Source organism: Euleptes europaea, chromosome 12 (genome assembly GCF_029931775.1).
Source record: "Euleptes europaea isolate rEulEur1 chromosome 12, rEulEur1.hap1, whole genome shotgun sequence".
Taxonomy (NCBI): Eukaryota; Metazoa; Chordata; class Lepidosauria; order Squamata; family Sphaerodactylidae; genus Euleptes; species Euleptes europaea.
In genome coordinates, this window is record NC_079323.1 from 8,662,106 (window position 1) to 8,686,070 (window position 23,965).

General features: G+C 45.4%; 1 protein-coding gene and 1 non-coding gene across 2 annotated transcripts in view; both read right to left on the reverse strand.

The window, feature by feature from the left end:
* Positions 1–23,965, reverse strand: part of DLG2 (discs large MAGUK scaffold protein 2) — a 970,480-nt gene that overhangs the window by 609,882 nt on the left and 336,633 nt on the right. The gene's annotated exons all lie outside the window — the stretch shown is intronic.
* Positions 9,129–9,197, reverse strand: TRNAG-GCC (transfer RNA glycine (anticodon GCC)). The gene has a single exon. It is a non-coding gene; the product is annotated as a tRNA-Gly (tRNA).

Here is a 23,965-nt window from a genome sequence, read left to right on the forward strand (position 1 = left end):
ATATTTCATTTCTTTTCACTTCCATCAGAAAAATTTGAGCAATGAACAGAAGACCATCCAATTCTCACCTGCATGTCAACGAGAGGTGCCTGGATACCGACAGTGGCGAAAGAAGGGGAGGGCTACAAATTATTGGGGACTACAAATTACCACAATAAAGAAATAAAATAAATTCACAGTGCAGCTACCCCCTTCTAAGTCCATCAGAGTCAATGGGCCTAGAGGGGCATAACTCTGCTTAGGAGTACAAGGAGGAAGGCAAATGAGTGAAACCGTTTCAGAGGAATGGTTGGCATTTGATGGTGTTCCCCAGAAGCATTTTGGAATATCTAACAAAACTATTAGTTCTGTCAACAGATTCAAAAAAATTATTTGATTAACCATGTGCCAGTTAACAGGTTAATTTATTAAATCTGTCTGTAAGTTACTATAGATGCCTTTGATAAAACATGCATAGTATCACTTCTTGGGAAGAGACGGCATTTTGAATAATCTCTTTTTCACTATCACAGTGACACACCAGAGCCAAAACACCAACAACCATTTATGCATCCTTAAATTGCAGGTTCTTCCAAAATAGGGATGCCTGCCTCCAGGTGGGACCTGGGGATCCCCCGGAATTACAGCTCATCTCCAGAGGTCAATGCCCCTGGAGAAAATGGCTGCTTTGGAGGGTGGAGTCTATGGCAGAAGTCTTTCCCCTCTTGAAATAAAGATGCCCGCCTCCAGGTGGGACCTGGGGATCCCGCGGAATTACAGCTCATCTCCAGAGGTCAATGCCTCTGGAGAAAATGGCTGCTTTGGAGGGTGGAGTCTATGGCAGAAGTCTTTCCCCTCTTGAAATAAGGATGCCCGCCTCCAGGTGGGACCTGGGGATTCCCCGGAATTACAGCTCATCTCCAGAGGTCAATTCCCCTGGAGAAAATGGCTGCTTTAGTGGGTGTAGTCTATGGCGGAAGTCTTTCCCCTCTTGAAATAAGGATGCCCGCCTCCAGGTAGGGCCTGGGGATCCCCTGGAATTACTGCTCACCTCCAAACTACAGAGATCAGTTCCCCTGGAGAAAATGGATGCTTTGGAGGGTGGACTCTATGGAATTGTACCCCACTGAGGTCCCTGTCCTCCCCAGGCTCCATCCCCAAATCTCCCAAAGTTTCCCAATCTGGATCTGGCAACCCTACCCTATCTGCACACTAGGGTTGCCAGCTCTGGGTTGGGAAATACCTGGAGACTTTGGGGATGGAGCCTGAGGAGGGCGGGGTTTGGGAGAGGAGGGACTTCAATGCCATAGAGTCCAATTGCCAAAGCGGCCATTTTCTCCAGGTGAACTGATCTCTATCAGCTGGCGTTCAGTTGTAGTACCGGGAGATCGCCAAACACCACCTGGAGATTGCCAACCCTACTGATGTTAGCCGCTCTAATAACACTTTATAAATGAGTAGGCTACCCAATATGTGACAGTGGAACAGCGGTTATTAAAACTCAGTGGTTGACTTGGCCAGTATCTTTCTTCCAGCCTGCGTGGTTTAGTGGTTAAGAGCAGTGGCTTGGAGCAGTGGACTCTGACCTGGAGAACTGGGTTTGATCCCCCACTCCTCCACATGAGCAGCGGAGGCCAATCTGGTGATCTCCATCTTATACTTGGAGGGTCACAGGAAATATGACACCTCTGTGTTCCTACTATGTGTGTGTGTAAAGTGCCTTCAAGTCGCAGCCAACTTATGGCGACCCCTTTTGGGGTTTTCATGGCAAGAGACTAACAGAGGTGGTTTGTCAGTGCCTTCCTCTGCACAGCAACCCTGGCATTCCTTGGTGGTCTCCCATCCAAATACTAACCAGGGCTGACCCTTCTTAGCTTCTGAGAGCTGACGAGATCAGGCTAGCCTGGGCCATCCAGTTCAGGGCTTTCCTATTATAGATGAACTCAAATCCAACACAGACAGCCAATAATACCTTAATGACTCTATATTGTTACAAAACCCGCACTTAACATATTCATTCACATGAAAGGATCCCATCATGAAAAGTTGCCCCAAACAATAGTTATACAACAATATGAGCTTCAAGCCCAATAATTCATTGGAGTTTACAGTCCCAACAGTTCATATATGTAACTGGTCATTCCAGAAGACAGTTTTCTCGAGTTACTTCATTTCCTCACCCTTCTTCACTTCCAGTTCAAGGTTCTCCTCAATGCTTTTATTCAAGGCTTTCCTCAATACAATGCATTAGTTTTGCATTGACAATTCCTCCATTCCTCAGTGGGATACAGGTATGCAGTTAGCCGACACCAACTCTAACATTCAACTTATGTCATCCTTATGTAAAATAAGCCATTTGCAAACTTATGTGGTCTTTCCACATGTGCTTCCCTCCTTCTAAACTATTCTTTCACGGAAACAGTACCTGAGCAGGGCCCTCTCCACTCCCTCCTCCGGGTGCCTCTATTCACCATGAAACTAATTACTCCGTCTTCAGAATACTCTGCAGAAAAGAACAATGGGATCTCATCCATTGACTTCGAAGAGCGCAATCCTCGTGCAAGGAAAAACCGAGGAATGCCTTTGTGAACACAAAGCTACGCCGAACAATCAGCACAAAATGCAATCGCTGCGGAGTAGTTTCTAGGGAGAATGCCTCCTGCTGTCGGCTGTTGCTCATGTGAACGCGGACCAGGCCATCAAAATTAATTCCATCCACGCCGGGGATGCGGAGAGCTCCTTAAGCCACGGCCCTCTGTGGAGATTGTACGACTGTGAGATAATTGACAGCGGTCTGACTTACGCATCAACATTCGCGAGGAAACGACGGGAGCCTAGGGCAATTATTCGGCGCCCTCCCTACTGCAGAGGAACGACGACGTTGTGATTATGGTCACACCACATGTTGAAATCCAATTTCCGGCAGTTTAAATCTTGGCACTGTTCTTCACAAATATATTCCCCAGCATGGGCCAGATGCCACTTTTGAAAAACCTAAGCTCCTCCTCTTTCTGGCTTGGATCCCACATAGCACTTGCAGGACATTTTTTTTTAATCTAACCACAGTTCCGTTTGCACTAGCGGGATCCCTTGTGGTAGTACTATTGTGCAAGCATGATCTCTCCGTGAAAGATGCCATTTCGGCTTGTGCAACTTCTTGTGCATATAGGGAAGAAGAAGAAGAAGAAGAAGAAGAAGAGTTGGTTTTTATACCTCAATTTTCTCTACCTTTAAGGAGTCTCAAAGCGGCCTACAATCTCCTTCCCTTCCTCTCCCCACAACAGGCATCTTATGAGGTAGGTGGGGCTGAGAGAGTTCTGAGAGAACTGTGACTGGCCCAAGGTCATCCAGCAGGCCGCATGTGGAGGAGCGGGGAAACAAACCCGGTTCTCCAGATTAGAGCCCACCGCTCATGTGGAGGAGCGGGGAATCAAAGAGCCAGCACGGGTTTCTCAAAAACAAGTCATGCCAGACTAATCTTATCTCTTTTTTTGAGAAAGTTACTTCCTTGCTGGATCAGGGGAATGCTGTAGACATAGTTTATCTTGATTTCAGTAAGGCTTTTGATAAGGTTCCACATAATATTCTTGTTGACAAATTGGGAAAATGTGGTTTAGATCCTATTACTGTTAGGTGGATCTGTAACAGGTTGACAGATTGCACCCAAAGAGTGCTTGTTAATTGCCTCAGGGATCTGTCCTGGGCAATGTGTTGTTCAACATCTTTATAAATGATTTGGATGAAGGAATAAAGGGGATGCTTATTAAATTTCCAGATGATACTAAATTGGGAGGGGTAGCAAATATGATAGAAGACAGAGCCAGGATACAGGATGATCTTGACAGGCTGGAGAATTGGGCTAAAACTAATAAAATGTACTTCAACAAAGATAAATGTAAAGTTCTGCATTTAGGTAGGAAAAATCAAATGCATAATTATAGGATGGGGGAGACTTGTCTTAGCGGTAGTGTGTGTGAAAAAGATCTAGGGGTCTTAGTAAACCAAACACTAAACATGAGTCAGCAGTGTGATGCAGTAGCTAAAAAGGCAAATGCGATCTTGGGCTGCATCAACAGAGGTTTAGTGTCCAGGACCATGTCCGCACTTCGCGTTTGCAGCCCCGATTTCTACGGGGTTTCCTTGCATGTTCGCACTTCATCTCTTCCGAAGGATTCCGGAGACGTCTCCAGAGCACAATTTCTCCGTGTTAAGAGCATTCGCTTATACGGCGAATTAATAGAAATTAAATGTTTTCCTCACCCGGAGCCTGAAGTGCGACCATAAAATCTGTCTTCAATCCACTTCCTGCTGCCAGCCCACCATCCACTCCCCCCGCCTCACTGCCCACGCTGGACTAATCGCTGTCCTTGTTTCAAGCACCGAGTGGGCATGCGCGGCAGGCTACCACTTCAGCCAATCACAATGCTCCTTCAAGCTGGCGCATGAATGCTGCAGCGAGGGGAAAACATACGGATTTTATCTAATACAGCGGAGGAAGGCGTCGCGGTGGGAACAGAATTTTTTTTATTATTATTTTCTTTATATCTTTAAGGGGTACAGGAAAGGAAAAAAGGAAGGGGATAGCTGTTAACATTGTAAAAACAATACAGTATTATATAATGATTTCTGAATACAGTAAAGTTACAAAGTAACATTGGTTTAAAGTTATTGCTTCATAATATCTCTTGTATTTTCTAAGTTCTTATTCTTATTAGACAGAATAACAGAAATTTTAAGTCGTGTAGGATGCTTGAGTACTGGACACGTTTAATTGCGAGGTAAGTTGTTAGTGCGTTCACGGGCCAGATCACGCAAAGTGATGGTATCGCTTTACTCTGCTCTGGTTAGACCTCACCTAGAGTACTGTGTTCAGTTTTGGGCACCGCAATTTAAGAAGGATGTAGACAAGCTGGAACGTCTCCAGAGGAGTGCAACAAAGATGGTGAGGGGTCTGGAGACCAAGTCCTATGAGGAAAGGTTGAAGGAGCTGGGTATGTTTAGCCTGGAGAAGAGAAGACTGAGAGGTGATATGATAACCATCTTCAAGTACTTGAAGGGCTGTCATATAGAGGATGGTGCCAAGTTGTTTTCTTTTGCCCCAGAAGGTTGGAACAGAACCAACAGGCTAAAATTAAATCCAAAGAATTACCAGATAAACATTAGGAAGAACTTTCTAACTGTTAGAGGGGTTCCTCAGTGGAACAGGCTTCCTAGGGAGGTGGTGGGCTCTCCGTCTTTTGATGTTTTTAAGCAGAGGCTAGATGGCCATCTGTCAGCAATGCTGATTCTATGACCTTAGCAAGATCATGAGAGGGAGGTCAGAAAGGTGTGCATCACTGTTTGACTCTCGTGGCGCTTTCTTGCATGCCCAGGGTAGTGCCAATTGCCACTTTGGGGTCAGGAAATAATTTTTTCTCCAAGCCAGATTGGCCAGGGATCCTGGATGGCTTTTTTTGGAGGGGGCATCTTCTGGGCATAAAGTAGGGGTCACTGGGGGTGTGGGGGAGAGGTAGTTGTGAATGTCCTGGACTAGATGACCCTGGTGGTCCCTTCCAACTCTATGATTCTATTCCTATTCCTATTCTATTCTATTCTATTCTATTCTATTCTATTCTATTCTATTCTATTCTATGAAACCCGGTTCTCCAGATTAGAGTCCACCGCTTATGTGGAGCAGTGGGAAATCAAACCCAGTTCGCAAGATTAAACACCACTGCCCCTAACCACTACACCATGCTGGCCACAGGATACAAAATCCACTGAGTTTCTCAAAGAGTTCAAAATTAGCTTATAATATTTTGGTGCATGCACATTCTTGCAATGTTCCTTGGGAACTGTCGTTCACAGAGACACCACATGTGGACGAGAACATGTGCCAGCATCACAGGCCATCAATCACAATCTCACTCGATTGGCTGCTGCCAGAACAGGCACCTGTTCTACTCAGTGCCGGATTTACGTATAAGCTAAACAAGCTATAGCTTAGGGCCCCACTCTCTTGGGGGCCACCAAAAAATTTAAAGGGAAAAAAACTGGATGTACATTTCCAAAATATAAAACACAATAAACCTACATACAGCAACAGTGCTTTGTGTTGTGTAGGCTCCTATGATGTAAGTAATGGGCTCCGCCTGCTAGCTTGCTCCCTAAAATATCACTATTAATATACTTCTTCTTAATTGTATTTCAGTTCAACAATTACTTTGATAAAATACATATTTTCTTATGTGCAAATGGCTTTAGATACCTATTAGGTCCATAAATTACCATATAGCATATATTCAACACAAAAAACAGCGACAATTTGTTGTTGACAAAGGACAGCTGGACATATAAAGGGCCCCATTATCTTCAATAGCTTAGGGCCTCATCAAACCTAAATCCAGCCCTGGTTGTACTAATGTGTGAGAGCCAGCATGGTGTAGTGGTTAAGAGCAGTGGTTTGGAGCGGTGGAGTCTGATCTGGAGAACCGGGTTTGATTCCCCACTCCTCCACTTGAGCGGCGGAGGCTAATCTGGTGAACTGGATTTGTATCCCCACTCCTACACACGAAACCAGCTGGGCGACCTTGGGCTAGTCACGCTCTCTCAGCCCCACCTACCTCAGGGTGGGTGCTGAGGGGAGGGGGAGGGAAGGTGATTGTCAGCCGGTTTGTTTCTGCCTTAAGTGGTAGAGAAAGTCGGCATGTAAAAACCGACTCCTTCTTCTTCTTCTTCTTCTCCACCCCTTGGGGAAGGGAAGCCTCATCCTGATAAGTGACTGTGTGGGTTCCCAGTAGAAGCAGCAATCGTGGGGGCAGATGGCTGTTGCCTTGGAAAGGGCACATAAAACCTGGCCACAGCTTTCGCTGTAGCCTTGGCAGGGATGCAACATTGCGAAAAGGTCAAAATGTGGATCTGGCAACATTTTGGCTGGCTTGTCGTTCAGGAGGGAAGTCTCCCCCCCCCCCAAAAAAAAAGTGGTAACACAAAGAGCCTTTCTCCCCAGCTTCCATGCATTTAAAGGTCACGTTTACATGTGGCATGCTCTATCCTTGTAGGCCATGTGGCTCTCCTAGGCTTCCGTGATGGTGATTAGATTGCTAAACTCCAGCTGGAGAGAGGCTATGATTCTTTCAATGGTAGGGCTATTTTGAAAGGCCTCCGCTCTCAGGGAGGAAGGGCAATTTGAGTCAGGTGGGGGAGACTGAAGAAGAAGAAGAGTTGGTTTTTATACCACGCTTTTCTCTACCTTTAGGAGTCTCAAAGCGGTTTACTGACGCCTTTCCTTCCCCTCCCCACAACAGGCACCTTGTGAGGTAGAGAGAGCCAGCATGATGTAGTGGTTAAGAGCAGTAGTTTGAACAGTGGCGTCTGATCTGGACGCCCCACTCCTCAACATGAGCGACAGATGCTTATCTGGTGAACCGGGTTGGTTTCCCCACTCCTCCACATGAAGCCTGTTGGGTGACCTTGGCCTAGTCACAGTTCTCTTAGAGCTCTCTCAGCCCCACCTACCTCACAGGGTGTCTGTTGTAAGGAGGGGAAGGGAAGGCGATTGTAAACCGGTTTGAGTCTCCCTTAAGTGGTAGAGAAAGTCGGCATATAAAAACCAACTCTTTTCTTCTAGGTGGGGCTGAGGGAGTTCTGAAAAAACTGCGACTGGCCCAAGGTCACCCAGCACGCTTCAGGTGGAGGAGTGGAGGAACAAAACCCAGTTTTGTCCAGCTTGCAAACACTCTTCAAGGGTAGCACCAAGTAGAGGGCACTGCAGTAGTCCAGTCTACACGGAACCACCACTTATAGACCTGTTCTCCATGAATCTGTCTAATCCCCCATTAAAGCCATCTGTGCTTGTAGCCAACAAAACATCCTCTGGCAAAAAGACTGTAGTGTAGATTTTAAAAAGACATAGCGAGGGGCAGGAAAACATATTAGGATTTGCTCGTAATGAAAAACTAACCACGTGCACACAGAACAGAAGTGCTACAGAAACTGTGGGACAGAGGTCTTTTATGCATGGCTGTCTCACTCATGGGTCTTTGTTTGGATTATGCATGCCGTTTCCAACCGTCAGTGAGAGCCCTGTGGTGCAGAGTGGTAAGCTGCAGTACTGCAGTCAAAAGCTTTGCTCACGACCTGAGTTCGATCCCGACGGAAGTAGGGTTCAGGTAGCCGGCTCAAGGTTGACTCAGCTTTGCATCCTTCTGAGGCCGGTAAAATGAGCACCCAGCTTGCTGGGGGTAAAATGTAGACAACTGGGGAAGGCAACGGCAAACCACCCCATAAGCAAAGTCTGCCTAGCAAACGTTGGGATGTGACGTCACCCCATGGGTCAGGAATGGCCCGGTGCTTGCACAGGGGACTAACTTTACCTTTACCTTCCGACCATCAGAGGTTGTCCTGTTCTCCCTGAGCATTTCCCCGTGTTTTGCCCACTTTTTCAAATTCAAGATAAAAAAGTTCCCTCAAAACGTGGGCAAAACGTGGGGAAATGCAAGGGAAGAGCTAGGCGACCTCTGACGGTCAGAAACGACATGCATAATCCAAACAAAGACCCAGAGTCATCAGAGGGGTGACGGCGAGTGAAACAGCCATGCATAATCTAATTAGCATATCAACCAATTAATTCAATTAAAGTTTAATTAGCATATTAATCAACTAGAGCTTGAGGTGAGTAATTGGTTTAGGCCAATTTTAGTGGAGGTGGAATCCTAAGGCTTTTTATGCATGGCTGTTTCCCTCGCGGTGACCCCTCTGCCGACTTCGGATCTTTGTTCTGATTATGCATGCCATTTCCGACCGTCACAGGTCACCTCGCTCTCCCCCTGTGTTTCCCCGCATTTTGCCCACATTTTCAAATTCGAAATAAAACAGGTCTCTGAAAATGCGGGCAAAACCCGGAGAAAGGCAGGGGGAGAGGAAGGCGACCTCTGATGGTCGGAAATGGCATGCATAATCTAAACCAAGACCCAGAGTCATCAGAGGGGTGACAGTGAGTGAAACAGCCATGCATAAAATACCAGAACACATGAACACATGAAGCTGCCTTATACTGAATCAGGCCCTTGGTCCATCAAAGTCAGTATTGTCTTATCAGATGGGCAAGCGGCTCTCCAGGGTCTCAGGCAGAGGTCTTCCACATCACCTACTTGCCTAGTCCCTTTAACTGGAGATGCCCGGGATTGAACCAGGGACCTTCTGCATGGCAAGCAGATGCTCTACCACTGAGCCACAGCTACATATTTAACAAAGGACTTCCTTTGCCCTTTGTGAAATATGTGAGTCCCCGCCCACCTGCTAAAGCCAGATTTAGATCCTAGCGAGGCACCTGGCTTTCTTCGCAGCGATGTCATTTTTTTTAGTATTCCTAACAGCGATTCAGAGATTTGCCCACCACCGCCCATACGGCTGCAAGGCACAGAGAAAGGTCCGCGATGCGCAGCTCATTATGATTCCTCCTCATGCGTGCTCAGATGTCGGTGCAGCAATCATTATGGCCGCGGTTGCTGCACTCGTGCCGGCGATTCAATATTCCACTCTGGTGCAACGTATCGACATGCTTCCATATGTGCCTAGTTACTATAGCAGCCCCCTAAACGAGTACGCTAACCATAGCAACCATATGCTTCAGAAGGTTGCTGCAGCCACCTGAGAGATGTACAAATGCTCTTTAAAATATGCATACTAGAGGGGACCAGAAGTCAGACAGTAACTGCAGCAAAATGGCTAACAGGGTGAGCTGTCAGCTCGAAGGTCGCTGGTTCATGTCTCTCATTTGCTATATATTCACAAGGGAAACTTAGACCAGTACCCTCTCTCAGTTTCAACCCCCCAGTCTTTCTCTAGAGTGACACCTACGCATGGGAGAGCCAGTGTGGTGTAGTGGTTAAAGGCGGTGGACTCTAATCTGGAGAACCGGGTTTGATTTCCCAGCAGGCCTCGTGTGGAGGAGTGAGGAATCAAACCCATTTCTCCAGATTAGAGTCTGCTGCTCATGTGGAGGAGTGGGGGATCAAACCCGGTTCTCCAGATTAGTCTGTCGCTCATGTGGAGGAGTGGGGGATCAAACCCAGTTCTCCAGATTAGAGTCCGCCGCTCTATTTCATTATGCACTGCTGATGTCTCGCCAAGCTGCATCTTCCCCAGGCCCCACCCCCAAATCTCCAGGAATTGCTCACACCAAAGGTGGCAACCCTAGCACCACCACAAAATGGCGGGCCCTGGGGCCAATCACCGAATGTTGGGAGGTTCCAAGCTCAGGGTCCTCTTATGATGGGGAACAGATGCTTTGGGGAAGAAGGAAGGAAATACATTGGTGGGCACCATGTCAATTGCCTCTTTGGGGTCAGGAAGTAATTTTTTCCTCCAGGCCAGATTGGCCACGGATCCTGGAGGGTTTTTTGTTTTTGCCATCTTCTGTGTATGGAGTAGGGGTCACTGGGGATGTGGGGGGCGGAGGTAGTTGTGAATTTCCTGCATTGTGCAGGGGGTTGGATTAGATTACTCTGATGGTCCTTTCCAACTCTATGATTCTATTCTATTCTATAATTCTATGAGTCTGTGGCACTCAGAGGCATAAAGTTGCCAACTCCAGGGGGAGCAAAAGTGGAGAAACGGACAACGTGACATCAGGATACAGCAAAATTGGACTAGCAGTTGCAAAGGGATAAAGGCAACCAGACACTTGGCTGCCATTTTTGGCGGCAGCCGTGTGTCTCGAGCGAGTCTAGTCCCAGCCTAGCCAGAAGCCATAAACGCATGCTGTCAAATAAAAAAGGAAGATGGGTAAAATCTAGGCTTCACACTTCTCACGCAAATAATCAAGAAGGGAAAGGAAACCGCCGTGTCTCATTTGTACTTTTCAGATGAGTCCTTCTAATGAGTAATCTGAAACAGACTTTACAGTCTAGCCTGCTGTTTCCACTTCAGCTGTGAAGACGGCATCTACCTGCTATTCTGACACAGTATGAGAAACATTAGATCAGCGAAGTGCTAATTCAATAGGAAAACCCAAAGAAAAATCCTTTCAAGAGTCCTCTGTGTGGTTCCTAATCTTTTCAAGAACATTCGCAAAAAATGGAGGCTCACAAGAGGTTTCCCTGGGATGAAATTTCTGATTGCTGGAGAGCATAAAAATTAGTGTGTTTGTTATCTGTAGGGGGTATTTTCATCCAGAAGTCTGATCTAATATACAGTCCTGCTACGACCAAGCAGTGGGGTAGTTTTTTTATTTACTAGTATTGGAAAGGATGGATGACTTAACAGCACAGTGTGGGTCATTGTGGTCCTGATCTGTTCTTGACTGTAACCCCAGTACCGTGTGTTATAGGACCAAATCTTAAGGGCAGAAGACCTCTGGTTAAATCACCAACATGCATAATTTTATAGACCTCTACCATGTCTCCCCTTAACTGCCTTCTTTCCAAGCTAAACAGCCCTAAGTGTTTTAACTGCTCCTCATAGGCAGTTGCTCTGGCTCATTTATGTATGGGTACTTGGAATCACGTTCACCCCCTGTCTGACTCGGTTGTTCCTTGGAGTTCTGCACAAGTTTTCCGTCCATTAGAAATTACCTCGCTGCCAGCCCTCGCAACGTCCGGGTCTTCCCATTCCTCTGTTAACCCAACTTTTCCCTCTCCCCTTAGCTCAGCCCGGCTGAAATCTCCATGCAGAAGGCAAAGCATGGCCCACAAAAGGTTGCTTTCTCTCACAGCCAATCACAAAGCAGCATGTCCAGAGGCAGGGATACAAATATTTCCTGCTTCCTGCTTCCTCTGAGCTCTTTCTGAGCAAAAGAAAGGCTTTTTAGAACCGAGGCTTGGATTCCCACTTACCCCCCTTTCAGATTGCTCCGTTTTTTGCTCTTTGTCCTTAAAATGCTTTTTTATGCGGCAACTGGGGTTTGGGTGGTGGAATTTTCTCTCACAGTGAGCACTTACAAGTAAGCCAATTACAAAGCAGCATTTCAAGGGGACAGGACTTGATTTGAGCTTGGAGACTGCTGGGGCAGCGATTCCCAGCTGGAAAGGGTGGGTCCAGCCAGCAACAAACCTCAGGCAAAACTCCCATGCATAAATGACCCTAGCCCCCGATCTAGCCACCTGGTTGGCCACTGTGTGAACAGACTGCTGGACTTGATGGACCTTGGTCTGATTCAGCATGGCCTTTCTTATGTTCTTACATTCTTATCATTTTGGTTGTTTTTTTCTGCACCATCTCAGCAGAGAGGCCATGAATGAAGCCCTGGGCTCCTTGCAGAAAAGGTGGGATAAAACCCTAGATAGATAGCTGCCCTGGATGGCCCAGGCTAGCTCAAACTTGTCAGGTCTCGGAAGGTAAGCAGGGTCAGCCCTGGTTAGTACAATCCAAAATATTGCATACCCAAAACAACTAAGACAACTGTTGCAATGTAATTTGCATATCAACCACTCCAGCTAGATAAGCTGAAGATGAATCAAGGAGTAAGTGTGTGTTCTTCCAGCATTTCTTTGCAAGGGCAATGGGACCGTTTTACACACAAGATTAACAAATCCTTGCAAATAATTAAGAATTACGCCAGGAATTAACCAAGAGCTTCTCAATGGGTGCCTATCAAATTAACATCCCACTGTTTTATCGCCATATCTTCAAAAGTGTAGCGCCGTTTCCTTTCAAATGAGTCCTAGTTCAATGTAATTAATGGGGACGTGCGTGGCCAAATTTAATAATGTAACTAGAGCTCACACTGTCTAATGGAAGGATTTGGGCAGGAGGCTAATGCGTTTTGGAGAGAGCGTGTTCTTGACATACGTGATCGGAGCCTCGGACGGCAAATGTGCCATACATTGCTTTAAGGGTACAGACCCTATTTTGCAAAACAAAGAAAGAGGAGGGAGGAATGACTGCAATATTATTAGCTACGTGTAGGGGGAAGGGGGACGTTTGCCAGCTGCCTAAGATCTGGGCTGATGTATACAGGGAAAATAGCACTATGCAACTGAATGTGATAAATTATATAATTTCAAAAAGGTGATTTATCATTCCACATACAACCTTATAATATTCAAAATACTTATGTCCAAGCAATACAAACTATACAATTGTGTCCAAGTAATGCAAACTGTAGAACAAGGTTTCGTGATCTTATCCTTGTTTCGCATCAGCTTCATCAGAAGTTTGTTGCTTTTTATCTTGCTGTTTACAAGTTGGAACATGTCCAGAGAAGGGCAACCAAGATGGTGAGGGGTCTGGAGACCAAGTCCTATGAGGAGAGGTTGAAGGAGCTGGGTATGTTTAGCCTGAAGGGGGGAAGACTGAGAGGTGATATGATAACCATCTTCAAGTATTTAAAGGGCTGTCATATAGAGGAGGGTGCCGAGTTGTTTTCTGTTGCCCCAGAAGGTTGGACCAAAACCAACCATTGAAATTAAAAGAATTTCCGTCTAGACATTAGGAAGAATTTTCTAACAGTTAGAGTGGTTCCTCAATGGAACAGGCTTCCTCGGGAGGTGGTGAGCTCTCCTTCCCTGGAGGCTTTTAAGCAGAGGCTAGATGGCCATCTGTCAGCAATGCTGATTCTATGACCTTAGGCAGGTCATGAGAGGGAGGGCATCTTGGCCATCTTCTGGGCATGGAGTAGAGGTCACTGGGAGGGTGTGGGAGAGGTGGTTGTGAATTTCCTGCATTGTGCAGGGGATTGGACTAGATGACCCTGGTGGTCCCTTCCAACTCTGATTCCATTCTATGATTCTATTGGAGAATCTTGGCCGCTTCTTTTAGTCCCTCTGATTCTAATCCTGTTACTTTAAAACAAAATTTCCAAAACAATTACACTTATATCTTGAAACAAAATTTACAACATAAGTACACTTATGCCTATAATTTTACACCAATGTACTAATATTCAAACATGACAAAGTTTTTTACTATTTACCCAGGCAGATTATTCTGTTTGAATTGGCAGACCATGCTGTTAGGGCACACGCCTTTCTTTCACCAAGGTCCGCATAAGTGTACATAGGCAGTTTGAGTCTCCCTTAAGTGGTAGAGAATGTCGGCATATAAAAACCAACTCTTCTTCTTCTTCACTTTCCCTTCCCACAACAAACATCCTGTGAGGTAGGTGGGGCTGAGAGAGCTCTAACAGCTGTGACTAGCTCAAGGTCACCCAGCTGGCTTCATGTGTAGCAGTGGGGAAACCAACCTGGTTCACAAGATTAGCGTCTGCCGCTCATTTGGAGGAGTGGGGAATCAAACCCGGTTCTCCAGATCAGAGTCCACCGCTCCAAACCACCGCTCTTAACTGCTACACCACACTGGCCCTACACCACACTGGCTCACAGTGAGCCAGTTTAAAAGCCAACCAGCAGTCTGGTGCTGCTTGCATGAAGACAAGCTCCAAGATGGCAAGGAACCTACTCTCTGGCAACCGGTACTTAGCGAACAGGCGGATCCGCATAAGGACAAATGGCTGTACGTCTTTGCAAACAACAAGTCAAAATATTTTGCTTCCAAAGAAGACTGGAGACAAAAGGGCCAGATGTTACTGGGGATTTAAAAAAAAACAACCACAACAACAACACAACTCATTGCACGTGGGTGTATCAAAGGCACCCGAAGAGCAGGATTCAAAGATCATGAAGTGCTCCCACGATTTACTGATGATTTCAAAGAGACAGATCGTGGGGAGTTCTGGAAAAGACACAGCAGGGGAAGAGAAGAAAAAAGAGGGGAATAAAACCCAACCTAGTAAACAGAAGCTGGGTACCCAAGGTTGGGTAGAATAAATAAATGTATATATAAATAATGAAAATATAATTTATTAGATTATATGTCAAGATTAAAATTATTTTAAAACGTTACAATAGCACAATGGGATTTCCTGAGGTTGATATCTATAACCACATGCCAGACGCTTTTCGGCCTATTTGGCCTTCCTCAGTGGCCAACCCATGTAAAAAATACACATATTTACACATATACACATATACAGACAATATATATCAGACCAGGCATGTATATAGGTAATTACCAGGTTGATAATTGCATACATTTTATATGGGAGAAATATACAGTCCAGTATAACAACTTGAGACTGTCTTACCAGATGTTTGTATAATTGGTAATATATTATACAACCTATATGCATGCCTGGTCTGATATATATATTGTGTATATATTGTCTGTATATGTATATATTTCTGTAAATGTGTGCAGGTTTGACATGGGTTTCAATTGACCACTGATGAAGGCCAAATAAGCCGAAACGCATCTGGCATGTGGTTATAGATATCAACCTTAGGAAATGCCATTGTGCTATTTTAACATTTTTAAAATAATTTTAATCTTGACATAGTGCTTCTAATAAATTATATTTTTATTATTTATATATACTTTTTTTTTTATTCTACCCAGTCTTGGGTACCCAGCAAAGACACAGCAGGAAACAGGAGGTCTGTGGCTATCACTTCAAGTGGAAGAGTTTACATGCCTCGTAGAGAAGAAATACCCAACAAGAGTTACGATTCCTTACAACCTTTCAGGGGACCCAGACATCTTGAGGCTGGGAACGTATGGAATTCCCGCCTGGGAAATTTCACTTGTGTTATCAGAGCTGCTTTGTTCTTCCTCAACTGAAGAAGGTTGGTTTTTATACCCCGCTTTTCTCTACCCTTAAGGAGACTCAAACCGGCTTGCAACTGCCTTCCCTTCCCCTCCCCACAACAGACACCTTGTGAGATAGCTGGGGCTGAGAGAATTCTGAGAGAACTGTGACTGGCCCAAGGTCACCCAGCAGGCTTCATGTGGAGGAGTGGGGAATCGAACCCAGTTCTCCAGGTTAGAGTCCTCCACATCACGCTGGTAGACCTTCTTACCTTGTTAGCAGGCTTTCTCATAGCATCTGTTTGACCACTACAGAAAACAGAAGTCTGAACTAAGGTAAAGGGAGCTCCTCAAGTTGCAACTGACTTATGGTGACCCCATCATGGGGTTTCCAAGGTATGAGATGAGCGGAGGTGGTTTGCCATTGTCTGCCGCTGCATAGCAACCGTGGACTTCCTTGGTGGTCTCCCATCCAAGTACTAACCAGGGCTGACCCTGCTTAGCATCTGAGCTCTAACAAGATCAGACCAGTCTGGGCTATCTGGGATGCTAACGCTGCACTGAAGATGACTTTTGTCTGATCCCGCGAGACTCTTCTTCAGGAGCCACCGTATTTGGCTTAGGCAGAATTGGGTGGCAAGGAGAACTGGTTCTGGTAACCGGCACCAACTAGTTGAAATTAAATCGAAAGAGTTTTCGGCTAAACGGTAGCAATAACTCCCTGACGATTACAGCAGTTCCTCAGGGAGACATGATAGAGGTCTATAAAATGATGCATGATATGGAGAGAGTAGACAGGGAGAAGCTTTTCTCCCTCTCTCATAATACCAGAATGTGGGGTCATCTGCTGAAGCTAGAGGGTGAGAGATTCAGGACAAATAAAAGGACTCATTTCTTCACATAACTCATAGTTAAATTGTGGACATGTTCATGAAGGATACAGCTATCCATGACTACTAGTCAAAATGAATACTAGTGATGCATACTTATTCTCTGTAGTATCAGAGGAGCATGCCTATGATATTAGGTGCTGTGGAACACAGGCAGGATAATGCTGCTGCAGTCATCTTGTTTGTGGGCTTCCTAGAGGAACCTGGTTGGCCACTGTATGAACAGACTGCTGGACTTGGTGGACCTTGGTCTGATCCAGCATGGCTTTTCCTATGTTCATATTCTATATTATAGATTTCCCTGAAGAAGTCTCTAAGGTGAAACACGTAGATAATTTTATCTGAGCAATAAAATATATTTTTTATCTTTCCACCATTGGCTTTGGCCTTATTTTTTATCTCCTGTGACTGGTATGGCCCTTTTGTTTCTCCTCAAAACAGATGGATAGCCATCTGTCAGCAATGCTGATTCTATGACCTTAAGCAGATGATGAGAGGGAGGGCATCTTGGCCATCTTCTGGACATGGAGTGGGGGTCACCGGGGGTATAGGGGGGAGGTAGTTGTGAGTTTCCTGCATTGTGCAGGGGGTTGGACTATATAACCCTGGTGGTCCCTTCCAACTCTATGATTCTATGATTCTATGAAATAGCTGGACAAGATCCCAAATGCAATGGACGTATTTGCTCCGGCTTCAAGTCCTTCACACTTCAATTGAAGTCTTAATGTTTATTCTTCTGGAGTGGACGTATTCAAAGTTTGAGAGGTTGAAAATATTGTCAAAGGCTTTCACGGTCAGAGTTCATTGGTTCTTGTAGGTTATCCGGGCTGTGTGACTGTGGTCTTGGTATTTTCTTTCTTGACGTTTCGCCAGCAGCTGTGGCAGGCATCTTCAGAGGAGTAACACTGAGAGACACTGTCCTTCAGTGTTACTCCTCTGAAGATGCCTGACACAGCTGCTGGCGAAACGTCAGGAAAGAAAATACCAAGACCACAGTCACACAGTCCGGATAACCTACAAGAACCATTTGAGAGGTTGTGCGCTGAATATTTTGTGCATCCCAAAACTCATGGAATCTTTGATGTGTTTCATGCACTTCTATGAAATCTCCAAATGCTCTTCTCTAATCAGGTAATTACTGGTGACACGAACGTCCCTCGAATGAAAAATTTAATTATGTGCTTAGTGAAAGTTAATACCCCTGAAATTAATTTCTAAAGGCAATTTGATATACATGAGACTTTTAAACAACTGTGGCAATATTTAATGTTGTTACAATGTCTTATTTAGTTTAGACATTATAGCCATCGTAGTTTGTTTCTTTTCATATGCATTTACATTTTAGACAACTTTTTCAGTTGTCTCTTGTCTCTTGTTTTTCAGGTTGGTACTGTCGACCACCCTGACTTGGATGGCCCAGGCTAGCCTGATCTTGTCAGATCTTGGAAGCTGAGAGCCAGCGTGGTTAAATGGTGGAACTCCCTGCCCCAGGATGTGGTGATAGCTGCCAACTTGGAAGGCTTTAAGAGGAGAGTGGACATGTTCATGGAGGAGAAGGGTATTCATGGCTACTAGTAAAAATGGATACTAGTCATGATGCATACCTCTTCTCTCCAGGATCAGATGAGCATGCCGAATATATTAGGTGCTGTGAAACACAGGCAGGATTGTGCTGCGGCAGTCATCTTGTTTGTGGGCTTCCTAGAGGCACCTGGTTGGCCACTGTGTGAACAGACTGCTGGACTTGATGGACCTTGGTCTGATCCAGCAGGGCCTTTCTTATGTTCTTATGTGGTGTAGTGGTTAAGAGCGGTGGACCCTAATCTGGAGAACTGGGTTTGATTCCCCACTCATAAACATGAGCGGCAGACTCTAATCAGGAGAACCAGGTTGGTTTCCCCCACTCCTACACATGAAGCCTGCTGGGTGACCTTGGGCTACTCACAGTTCTCTCCAAACTCTCTCTGATATTCAGAAGGTGGACACTTTGGTATTGTAACTGGGGAGGTCCCTCCACTCCCCAAATCCCACCCTCCCCAGGCTCCACCCCAAATCTCCAGGAGTTGGCAACCCTCTCACATGAGTGTGGGGCTCACAGACTTTAAACAAACAAGTAAATAAATAAATAAATGCTGGATCTGGCAGGTGAAGTAGGAAGGCGCTGCAGCTAGGGTGGCTAGCTCCAGGTTGGGAAATATCTGGATATTTGGGGGTGGAGCCTGAGGAGGGCAGAGTTTGGGGAAGGGAGGGACTTCAATGGGGTATAATGCCAGGGAGTCCACCTTCTAAAGCGGCCACTTTCTCCAGGCGAACTGTTCTCTGTTACCTGGAGATTAGCACCCTATTCATCCAATATTTCTCCGTTCAAGCCCAGAGTTGCTTTTACATCAATTAGATTTCGGACCATGCCAACAGCCATGTTAGCCAGATGCTATGCCCAATCCTGACGGCCTCTCGCTTATGTATTTGTGCTGTATTGTCCCCTGTCTCGTGAACCCAGGTCTAAATTTCTTGCCCTATTTTTATCTAATGTTAGCTGTTTTAGCAATCAGGAGAAGCTTTCACTTCTGACTCTGCTGTTACTTACAATGTGTCTCTTTTTGCCCTAGTGGCCAGGAAAATTCAAGCCACCACTGTAGTTAAACCGGATAATATATGTATCGGATTTAAATTTATTTTTGTATTGGATTTTCAGTTTTCTCGTTGAATCTGATTTGATCTTTGTCTACTTTATTGTAACAGCCTATGAATGAATGAAAATGTTATTGTATATAGCCACTGGCCATCACAATTTACTAAAACAAACAAATAATAATTAGGGTTGCCAACCTCCCGGTGGTGGCTGGAGATCTCCTGCTATTACAACTGATCTCGAGCCAATAGAGATCCGTTAACCTGGAGAAAATGGCCACGCTGGCAATTGGAGTCTATGGCATTGAAGACCCCAAATCGCACCCTCAGGCTCCACCCCCAAAATCTCCAGGTATTTCCCAACCTAGAACTGGCAACCCTAATAATAATACAAGTACAATGGATTTGCAAATAAAATACTAAATAGATTGTGGAATATACTAAAACATTTCAATTTAAAAGATAAGTAGCTTCTCCTTCCAACACCACATTAGTCCTAATTTTATTTGCTGCAAGAGCAAACGAAGAAACTCTATATGATGCGTATGCATCAAAATCAGATAAGAGAAATATAATTTTCTCTGCATCTGAGTGTGTATTGATACCGGATAATATTCCTGCCAAAAAAATAGCGCTGGGGCCTTTGGCTACATACAATAAATCACTACCTGTACCTGTTACCTGGAGATTAGTTGTAAATCCCAGGACATCTCCAGCCACCAACTGGAGGTTGGCTTCCTAGCTGCAATGGAAGGGAATGGGCAAAGGAAATGATGTCCGATGGTGGGGTGGAGGAAACAGTGGCGCTGCAGGCCTAAAGAAGGCCTCTTGCTGCGCCCCTCACTGCAAAACAGAGTGTCGACGTTGAACAATTGTGTAGACGAGGCAAAAAAAGTTGCCTTTACTCCTACTTCTGCTGGCAGGAGCCCGAGGGAAGGAACAGGAAGGAAGTAATGCATCGCTCAAAGAATGGAGACTCTTTTTTTTCCCCCATACTATAAGGCCTAGAGGGAATCTTTCTAAAGAAAAGAGAAAGCCTGTTTCTATGGAAACACTGAGTTGGGGGCCCCCTTACAGTCCAAATTTAGCAGAACTGTGTGTGCTGGTTTGTTTGGCAGGGTAACCTTCACTCGAGGCTACCGCGAAACCACTCACGTTGCAATCCTAAACAGTGCTACCCCTTCCAAAGCCATCGAAGTCGATGGGTTTCGAACTATGGATCTTCTTAGGATGGCCCTGTGAAGTCGTTCGAGTTAGGGCGGTAGGCTGAGCAGGGACCAGGACGGATAGTCTGGCCCGTCCGGGACAACAGCCAGTGTGGTGCCGCAACAACAAAAAAACTACAGTGATCTTGGGGTGCATCAACAGAGGCATAACACCCAAATCGCAAGATGTCATAGTTCTGCTGTACGACATGTTGGTCAGGCCGCACCTGGAGCATTGTGTGCAGTTCTGGAGGCCTCACTTCCAAAAGGATGTGGACAGAATGGAGCGGGTGCAGAGGAGAGCGACGAGGAGGATCAGAGGACTGGAGACCAAGCCCTGCGAGGGAAGTCTGAGGGACGTGGGAATGTTCAGTCTGGAGAAGTGGAGGTTGAGGGGGGACATGATGGCTCTCTTGAAGTATTTGAAGGGCTGTCACTTAGAGGAGGGCAGGGAGCGGTTCCTGTTGGCAGAAGTGGATAGGACTCGCAATAATGGGTTTACATTGCGGGCGGAAAGGTACCAGCTGGATATTAGGGGAGGATTTACAGTAAGAGTAGTTCAGCAGTGGAATGGGCTGCCTAGGGAGGTGGTGAGCTCCCCCTCCCTAGCAGTCTTCAAACAGCGGCTGGACAAAAACTCATCAGGGATGCTCTAGGCTGATCCTGCATAAAGCAGGGGGTTGGACTAGATGGCCTGTATGGCCCCTTCCAACGCTATGATTCTATGATTCTAACAGCTAAAAGTGTTGACCTATACATTCACATACACACAGTGAAAAGTTATAATCGAAGGAGAAAATTATTATTTTTTCTTTGCTGTCAAGTCACATCTGACTTATGGCAACCCCTGGTGGGGTTTTCAAGGCAAGAGAAGTTCACAGGTGGCCTGCCTCCACATCACGACACTGCTATTCCTTGGAGGTCTCCCATCCAAATACCTGCCAGTGTCAACCTTGCTTAGCTTCGGAGATCTGACGGGATCAGGCTAGCCAGGTCAGGGTTAAATCAACCATAGAAACACAGAAACACAGACCTGGAATGGACCTCAAGGGACATTTAGTCCACCCCCCTGCACACTGCAGAAAATTCACCACTACCTCCCCCCCTCCCCCAGTGCCCAGAGGAAGGCGAAAAACCTCCAGGATCCAGGGTTGCCAACCTCCAGGTGCTAGCTGGAGATCTCCTGCTATTACAACTGATTTCCAGCCGATAGAGATCAGTTCCCCACTTTGGCAATTGGACTCTATGGCATTGAAGTCCCTCTCCTCCCCAAACCCTGCCCTCCTCAGGCTCCGCCCCAAAAACCTCCTGCTGGTGGCGAAGAGGGATCTAGCAACCCTACCAAGACCCCTGGCCAGTCCCTGGCCACTGATATGAGCTGATACAAGCAGCCTAAAGCAGGATAAAAGCAAACCATAACATTGCAGAAATTAAATTAAACTGAATGAAAATGTAATATACCCCACTGGAGAGTTCAGATGACTTCACACACAAAAGCAGATACGATATAAAAAGCTACAAGGGGGGGGGACCCCTCATTATTATAATAGTTTGGTAAATGTATATCTTGAAATGTTCTCAGTGCATTTTTGGTGAAACAGCCCTTTTTCAAGGACAGCCTTTGACTCTATAAAAATAAATTACACCAGCACTAAAAGCATAATAAGCCACCTTCCCTGGAGATAATATTCAGACTAAAGAAAAATGCTGAATGCTTATTGATTCGTTTCAATTACCGTTTCTACTGTCTATAAAATGTATACTTCAGTTTCCACGTGTGCTAAAGAAAGCCGGGAGTTCAAAACGTTCTTAACAGCACTGTAACAATATGGAGAAAATGAGCCTAACAGTGTAAAACTAAGCAAGGTTACACTCTTCTAAGTCCATTGAAGTTAATGGGCTTAGAAGGGTATAATACTGTTTAGGATTGTACTGTGAAGTTCATATCAATGCAGAATTATTGTACCATATCTATAGGGTTGCCAGGTCCCTCTTCGCCACCAGCGGGAGGTTTTTGGGGTGGAGCCTGAGGAGGGCAGAGTTTGGGGAGGGGAGGGACTTCAATGCCATACAGTCCAATTGCCAAAGCATCCATTTTTTCCAGGGGAATTGATCTGTGCCGGCGGGAGATCAGTTGTAATAGCAGGAGATCTCCCGCTAGTATCTGGAGGTTTGAATTCAAAACCAGAGCACAAGCAAAAATAAGCCTTAAATAAGGCTACTCGAATACAATATTGCTGTTTAGAAAAATATATTACGAGGTAAAACCACACAAGCACAACTGCAGTTGAAAAAAAGCAAGAAATTTACAAACTGGTCTAATATCGACACAATGTAATAGCGCACTAGGCATTACAATGATGTAAACATAGGCGTAAAACGCTCAATTCATATCAAGTCCATACATATAAAGTGCAATAATCAAGCAACGGAATCAAGACACTGTGCAATGGGCTTCCGGTATGATTCCCATTTCAAGTAGAATTTTCTCAAGCTTCTAGTCCTTCCGTGTGCCAAAGGTTCATTCATAAGATAAAGGAGTGTACCTTCCCAGTATGCATGGATGGCTGGATAAGCTCTAGGAATCGCTGGAAACTCTGTGGTAAAAGCATACAGCTACCCTACATCACTGCCAGGTTTTGCCTCCAAAAAAAGGCATAGCGGCACACAGGATGCTGATGTTTTTAAGAAGCTTTTCCTCCTGCCACAGCTTGGAGTGGCATCAAGCAAGGACCACTGTCGGTGGGAGGCCTGGCTGCTCGACATAAGAAAGATACTTGGGCTTCTTCTGGGTCACGGTCTGTGCTCAAAGCAGGAGACAAAAAGGAAACAGCAGAGTTTCAAATTAGACAGACTAAACCTGCCAAAGCAGGACTACGGCTGAACATCCAGAAGACAAAAGTAATGACTACAGGAGAGTTACTCAACTTTAAGGTTGACAATGAGGAAATTGAAATTGTTGAAGACTTTTTATTCCTTGGCTCCATCATCAACCATCATCAACCAAAAGGGAGACTGCAGCCAAGAAATCAGAAGGAGATTGAGACTGGGAAGGGCAGCCATGAAGGAGCTAGAAAAGATTCTTAAATATAAGGATGTGTCACTGGCAACCAAGATCAAGTTAATTCATGCCCTATTACTATGTATGGGTGTGAAAGCTGGACAATGAAGAAAGCTGATAGAAAGAAAGTAGATTCCTTTGAAATATGGTGTTGGAGGGGAGTGTTAGAGATACCGTGGACCACCCCAAAAACAAATCAGTGGGTTATAGATCAAATCAAGCCTGAACTGACCCTGGAAGCTAAAATGACTAAACTGAGGCTGTCGTACTTTGGTCACATTATGAGATGACAAGAATCACTGGAAAAGACAGTCATGCTAGGAAAAGTTGAAGGCAGCATAAAAGAGGAAGGAAGACCCAACAAGAGATGGATTGACTCTATCAAGGAAGCCACGGCCCTCAGTTTGCAAGATCTGAGCAAGGCTGTTAAGAATAGGACTTTTGGAGGACATTGATTCATAGGGTCGCTATGAGTCAGAAGTGACTTAACAGCACTTAACACGAACACACACAACCTATTTCCACTGTATGTTCTTCCCCAGACCCAAAGCTGTTAGTGGAGCTAGAATGTCCCACTATTACAACTGATCTCCAGCCGATAGAGATCAGTTCATCCGGAGAAAATAGCTGCTTTG